Raw genomic sequence first — 7,856 nt, forward strand, 5'->3', positions numbered from 1 at the left:
CGTGACGATCCTAACCTCTCCATTCATAAGTGTTCAAGTTCTTTAAATGTGCATAGGTCATCACTGCACTGAAATCTGCAAAAAGGCTTTAAACTACATCCTTACAAAATCCAATTGCTGCAAGAATTAAAGCCTCAGGATGCCAAACATAGGCTGCAGTTCTTTAATGATGTGACAGATTGCCCTTTATTGGACATCATCTTGTTTTGTGACGAGGCTGATTTGAACTGTCATGTCAATGAGCAAAATTGCCACAAATGGAGTGCAACAAATCCTAAGCAGAAGCATGACAAAGCCCTTCATTCATCAAAAGTTACTGTATGGTTAAAAGTTTGATGCCAGCTCAAGGAATAATTGACCTGTACTTTTTCGAGGAAAAGAGTGGTTATGCAGTTACAGTGAATTCTGAATGTTATGTGATGATGTTAAATGACTTTTTGGTGCCTGAATTACAAAACTTTCCTGGCTATAAACAAAGAATATGATTTCAGCAAGATGGAGCCACAGCCCACATGTCCAATGCATCTATACTGCGAGTTTGTGAAATTTTCCCATAGCAGATTGATCTCCAGGAGGGGTGATATAAACTGCCCCCCTTGCAGTCCAGCTTTGAGCCCCATGAATTTTTTTTTGTTATGAGGATATGACAAATCTAAAGTGTATCTCAATAATCTGACTTCTCTGTAGTAATTGAAAGAAAATACCCGTAGCAAAGTGGTAGCCATCCGATAGTCTACATGCCAAGCTGTCATACAAAATTTTGTTCATTGTTTAAATGAGTGCCGTAGGCATGCTGGGTTGCATTTGAATGAAGAAGGAAATTCCTGAACCGTATATTTCAATAATAAAGGAAGATCTTTGTAAATAGACTTTAGCCTCTATTTTATTTTTACATGTCAATTATAAACTTTCTTTTGAGATACCCTGTACAGGCATTTAAATACTTACATGTATAATCTGACAAGGGTGGGTAGGTAGTTCACTGTGGTCTTACAGTATTATCCATTCCAATGTTTGTCTGCAGTAATTTATGGAATACACAGAAAACCTAAACCAGGATGGCTAGGTTTTATTTATTTACTTCACCTTCTGTTGATCTCAAATCATGAGCATGTTACATGACATTAGATGTGGAAGAATCAAACACAAAGATAGTTATAAAACAATCATGATTTACACTGCTGATCTTTGTTTTTTAAAGAACTTAAAAACACTAGATAAGTGAAATGTACCATGTGCCTTCTTTAAATATTTATAAAAACAGACAGCAGTACTACATTTTTATATTTTGTAGTTTGGAAAAGAGCAAAAATACATATCCACAAACAGTTATCTGAAGAACATGTACAGAAGATTTTAGAAGATAAGTGTTCAGGATAGTTCATCACAAAAATAAAAGTGTTGCACCTTTATAAAATACAACCATCTGATAAGAAATAGAGTAAATCATCTACTACAACTGAACAATTTATCATAGGCAATTATTCAGTTCCTTCTAAATACAAGTCCCCTTTTAATGCATAAAATTCTCCTATTTCTTTAGTTTAGTTTTAAATAGAGATTTATTTTCTCTTTAACATCTTATCTGTTCTGGGAGATAGTTAAAAATTTTGGTGCCAGACCATTTGGCACACAGTTTTAATCTGCCAGGAAGTTTCATATCAGCACACACTCCACTGTGGAATGGAGATCTCATTTGGCACCTATTTGCATCACTGTCAGGTTCTTAAGTTGATAATGCTTAATTTCTCTCTTGTCTCATAGCTATGATGATTTCTATTACAGTCATATGAGGCAGGGTTCATGATTACCAAACACATAAGTGAATATAGGTATTGGGATGCAGTCCAGGCTATTGCTACACTGTGCCAATACATGTAGGTACTTCTGGTTGATAATAATAGCAAAATTAAAATGGATTGTACAATTAATAATCCAAAACTAGGAGCAAATTAATTTTCATTAGGCTGTGCCAACCTCTCGAGGGTTTACAAGAAAATTTTCTACTCTGATTCAAAAGTCTGTAACAGGTTGCTTGTAGGCATTAGGCAGGAATTTGAAAATCCTAAAATATTCAAAAACAAACTAAAAGAATATCTCTAGCCAAATTATCACAATATCTGGACTTAGGGATGTAATGTCCATGTAAGTCTAATATTCATGTCAGACAACTTTTAAATGAGCCTGTCTGCCACTCAGTGCTTTCTCTATGTGATGAATAGCAATATATCCATCTAATGTTTTTATTATTAATATTTGTTTTATAAATAATTTAGGAGTAAAGGAGACCACTCGCTAAATATCAGACGTGTTGAGTCGTGAACAGGCACTCACAAAAGAGAAAGAAAACTTGCTAGCTTTTGGTAAAAATCCTTCATCAAGCTGGAGTACAAGTACACACACACACACACACACACACACACACACACACACACACACACACACACACACACACACACCTTTTTTTTCTGTGTCCTTACATTGTTCTGGCTGGACGCACAATGTCCATTGGGCCTGTCAATGACTCGCTGCTTCTGCTGGTCGGTGTGTAATCCCCCTTACTGCTAAAGTATTTATGCTCTGCCGGAGCTTTCCTTATTATATTAATATTTGTATTAGATCTTGACTGTACCAATGTATAGACTGCTGGTTGTGATCTGTGTAAAAGTTAGATAAATACTTGGTTTGAAGTATTTGATAAAAACAGTAGCCGAGTGGAACAGGAGAAAGAGCAGTTGCTTTTTTTTTTGTGAAGTAAAATTATGAGACAGAGTGGCTGGCCAGTACTTATCTTCAGAAGGAACATCAGTACTGCCAATAGACACATATAAAAATGCGTACACTATCCTAGCTTTGAGAATTAATAGTTCTTTTCTTGCAGAGGAGAGGGTGGATTGGTGAAGATTTAACAGGAAAAGCAGGTCACTCAGAGCCTGGGATGAGACAGCCCCACGTGTTGTGTCTATTGATAGTACTGACATTTCTCTTGTAGGTAATTACTGGCCAGCATTTGTGCCTCATGATTTTATAGTTTTCTCAAGAGAATTTTCCTTTTTGTTACATATGTAAAGTAAACTGGAAATAATTCTCATTGTGCATGAGTACATTAGCACCAGTCATGATTTGTTGTTAACATACTTTATAGATGTGGACAGCAGTGGTTACTTTGCCTGTTAATGTATAACAGCTCATTTCACTTTTCTGAATGCTTTCTGCATTCATTTATGGAACATGTTGTGTAAATGAATGAATTAATTGAAAATCCTGAGACATTCAACCAATCCTGCTATGGTTTATCTGAATATTTGAACTCTGGGATGGAATTCCCAGGCAAGTCTTTTGCTTATATTAAACAAGTTTTGCCTTTCCAGGCTATTGGCAATTTATAGTGTTCTATCTAAAGTTTCATAAATACTGTATTTGAAGTATTAAATAAAAACAGCAGCTAAATAGTAGAAGAGGAGCAATAATGGCTTCTTTCAAAGTAGCTGTTTTTCTTCAAATATACATGAACATATATAAATTTATAAGTAATTTCCTTAATTATCACTATGAGTAGATTTAGCGTGTTTTGCCCTTACAATAAACTCATTGTGTTGATCTGATATATGAGCTAACCAAATTAAAAATTACTATTGTGTGTTTGTACCGATCACCATTGGGCAACTTTGCCATTTTTATGGAAAACCTTGAGGGACTACTGAATGAACTTAAACATAATGTAATTGTTCTTGGTGATTTTAATGTTAACTTTAAGAATGATTGTAGTAAACAACAGCAACTGTGCAATCTGTTTTTGTGTCATAATATGACGGCAAATGAGGTTACCAGATGCGGAAATATGTCTGAAACTATAATACATCAAGTATTTATAAACGAGGACAAATGTGAATATAACACTAAAGTAATTGACACTGGTTTCTCAGATCACAAGGGTATCAAATTGAGTTTAAATGTCACATCTTACAAGGACCCTGTTATCAATAACAATTACAGAGAAAGGAGATTTATAAATGATGACAGCATAAGAATTTTTAATTACATTCTGGAAAATAACGACGGGGATAGTGAATCAAGTGGTGATGTCAACACAAAGTTTGACTCATTCCTTGAAAGCTACAAACACTGCTTCGATGTTGCCTTTCCTATAAAAAAGAGTCAAAACTAAACATAAAACCAAAACATGGGTTACACAGGGGATTAGAAAGTCATCAGACACTCTCAGAAAGTTACATAAATCAGCCAGGAAGAATGTAGCACTGAAAGCACAGGTGAAATGTTATAAAAAGCCTGTACAAGAAAATAATAATTGCAGCTAAGAAGCTTGATAATGATTCATATATTGAGGAAGGTAACAACAAAATGAAGTCACTTGGGAGGTAATAAATAAAAATATAGGTAGACACAAAAGAAAAGATAACAGCTTTCTCATTAAGAGTTGGGGTAAAACTGTTAAGGACCCACTTCAGATTGCCAACATATTTAACAAACATTTTACAAATATAGCCATAAATTTAATTAAAACTAAATGCAATTCCAATAGCAAGGTAAAAATCCCCATCAATGACATGACAATGTTCCTTTATCCAGTAACTGAACCAGAGGTACTAAATGCTATAAAAAAGTTCAAAAATAAAATGTCATATGGGTGTCATGGGATTCCTGACAAAGTCATTAAGCAAAGTGCAAGAAACATAGTCTCACATCTCACTGAAATTATAAATGAATCTTTTAAGACAGGGGTGTTCCCATCAAAACTTAAAATGTCAACTATAAAGCCACTTTACAAGAACGATTATAAATATGATGTTAGTAACTTTAGGCCTTTATCAATGTTATCAGGTTTCTCAAAAATAATAGAAAGGATAATGTATCATAGACTATACAAATTTCTTACTAAGAATAGAATATTAGTTAATGCGCAAAATGGTTTCTGTAAAAATAAATCAACTGAAACAGCTATCTTCAATTTTTCGCAACTTGTTCTAAATTCCATAAATAGAAAGGAATTAAATTGTGGATTGTTTTTAGACTTATCAAAGGCCTTTGATGTCATCGACCATAAGTTACTGCTTAGGAAGTTACATGCCTATGGGATACATGGAGTTGCCCACAAATGGTTTGAATCATATCTGTCGGACAGGTATCAGAAGGTGGAGATAAGCCATGTAAATAGGACATATTCATCAAGATTCGAGAGAGTTTTGTACAGAGTACCCCAGGGATCTGTATTAGGGCCAATATATCAATGACCTACCAAATCAACTATCTGAAGCAGGGGCAATACTGTTTGCTGACAATACAAGTTTGTTTGTTAAAGCTAGTGAAGCTGACTTACAGGAAAAAGTCACATTAGCAACAGACGAAGCAGACACATGGTTTAATGAAAACAGACTTATTGTGAATGCCAAAAAAACAACGTGGATCAACTTCAGACATATTACAAATAAAATAAAAACTAACCTTACAGTAGAACTGGGTAAGTGTAAGATTGAACAAGCATCATACACTAAATTCTTGGGACTATGGTTTGATGAACACTTAAGATGGGAAAAGCATGTAATATCATTGAACAAAAAATTATGTCAAACATGTTATAAACTTAAAATGCTTAAAAGCTCATGTAATATTAAAACAGTGTGATGTGTTTATTTCTCATCATGCACAGTTAATTAAGATATGGTGTACAGTTTTCGGGGAACAACAGTCTAACAAAACATTCATTTAGACTACAAAAGAAGGCAGTCAGAATAATAAAAGGTATGGGATATAGAGACTCTTGTAGACATGCTTTCAAAGAATTAAAAATCATGACACTACCATATATATATATATATATATATATATATATATATATATATATATATATCTCTCTAAAAAGAAAGATGATGAAACTTACCAAACAAAAGCGCTGGCAGGTCGATAGACACACAAACAAACACAAACATACACACAAAATTCTGCTTTCGCAACCAATGGTTGCCTCGTCAGGAAAGAGGGAAGGAGAAGGAAAGACAAAAGGATATGGGTTTTAAGGGAGAGGGTAAGGAGTCATTCCAATCCCGGGAGCGGAAAGACTTACCTTAGGGGGAAAAAAGGACAGGTATACACTCGCACACACACACATATCCATCCACACATACACAGACACAAGCAGACATTTTCAATTGGTTGCGAAAGCTAGAATTTTGTGTGTATGTTTGTGTTTGTTTGTGTGTCTATCGACCTGCCAGCGCTTTTGTTTGGTAAGTTTCATCATCTTTCTTTTTAGATATATTTTTCCCACGTGGAATGTTTCCCTCTATTTTTATATATATATATATATATATATATATATATATATATATAAAGAACACGAGGAGTTTTCTACATTAAACAGAGAATTTCACAACTACGAAACAAGGAATAGGAATGATTTCCACAGAGAAATTCATAAAACAGCTATGTATCACAAAAGTGTACATACCAACCCAAACTCCTCTACAGTGCTCTCCCCAAAGAACTAAAGATAATATCAAAACTGCACATATTTGAAAGAGAATTAAAAAACATGTTATTGAGCAATAGTTTTTACAGTATTGAAGAGTTTATGAATCACTGACAATAAAAGCGCAGTTAATATTTCCCTGACATAATAAATATGTGTAATTGCTCACATTTAAATACTTGCTCTTTCTATGAAAGTGTAAAACAGTGTTAATGTAAGAATGGAAATAATCTTTGATGTGAGAATCACTAGCCTTTTTTTTGTACGTTGTTAACCTACTTATATATGTTTATGTTAATGTTCTTATAGTTCTATTAAAATTGTAATGTCTAAGTGACAAGTAAATTCAATTATAAATTTTCATGTACATGAATTTTAAATTGTAATGTTTATTGACAAGTCCTATGTCATTTTGATGATGTACTACAAGGACGCTAATGAATTGAATTGAATTGAAGGCTAGGCTGCTTGCTCATTTTGCCTATTCACATCCTGTTGTCTTATGAAATTATGTGCTATAGTTTCAAGATGGCGTCAGGCATAGACATAGTAATAAATCGCTCTGTTAAACTTCTGAATCTAATTAACTTAAACTGTATAGTGTGTTAAAAAAGAGTGATAAAAGATGTTTGAATGTGCACAGTGATACATTTGTGGGTTCACCTATTTTGTTTTGCAAATTTAAATATAACAAATCTCTCTTGTGAATGTTGTTTAACAGACTGTACTGACAGAAAATTGTGAACACGAAACTTTATTCTGGTTTGTGTGGTAGGAGCATTTAGAAAATAAGTTTCAGTAATAGAAAATTACTTGCAGGACATTAAATCAGTATTAAAACACTCATTATTGAAGAATTCTAAAAAATTGTGAAAGAACCTTACAATCTTGAAGCAAGTGTATTGTGGTAGGAGGTACACTCGACATTTACTGTAATGAAAGTAGGCAGAAAATTGGGGTTTTGAAAGACGAACTTCAACATAACTCTTACATAATCTTCTTTGTTCTGTCTGCTCCGTGGGTGGATGATTTAATAGAAAAACATGTTCATATTGAAATCATGATCACCCCAACAGGAAACTACAAAAAATTTGTAAATCATTTCCCAATGCCACTTTCATATCAACTGATAGCTCTGTAAGAGAGCATTTTACAACTCATGGTCTGCACCAAAACAACAAGCCATGGGTGCTAAAATAATGAAAGCTGTTCTGTCAACAAGTAATGTAAAAAAAACATCCCAAATTCCCGTGGCAGCAGTGGTAAGTTTAGAAGACCCAACCATACCTGTGCAAACAATGGAAGAACCAACAGGATCACTACCACAAACTTCAGGTGCAGCAGCAGTAATCATGGAATCTCAAAACAG

The sequence above is a fragment of the Schistocerca serialis genome, chromosome 4, assembly GCF_023864345.2.
Source record: "Schistocerca serialis cubense isolate TAMUIC-IGC-003099 chromosome 4, iqSchSeri2.2, whole genome shotgun sequence".
Taxonomy (NCBI): domain Eukaryota; kingdom Metazoa; phylum Arthropoda; class Insecta; order Orthoptera; family Acrididae; genus Schistocerca; species Schistocerca serialis.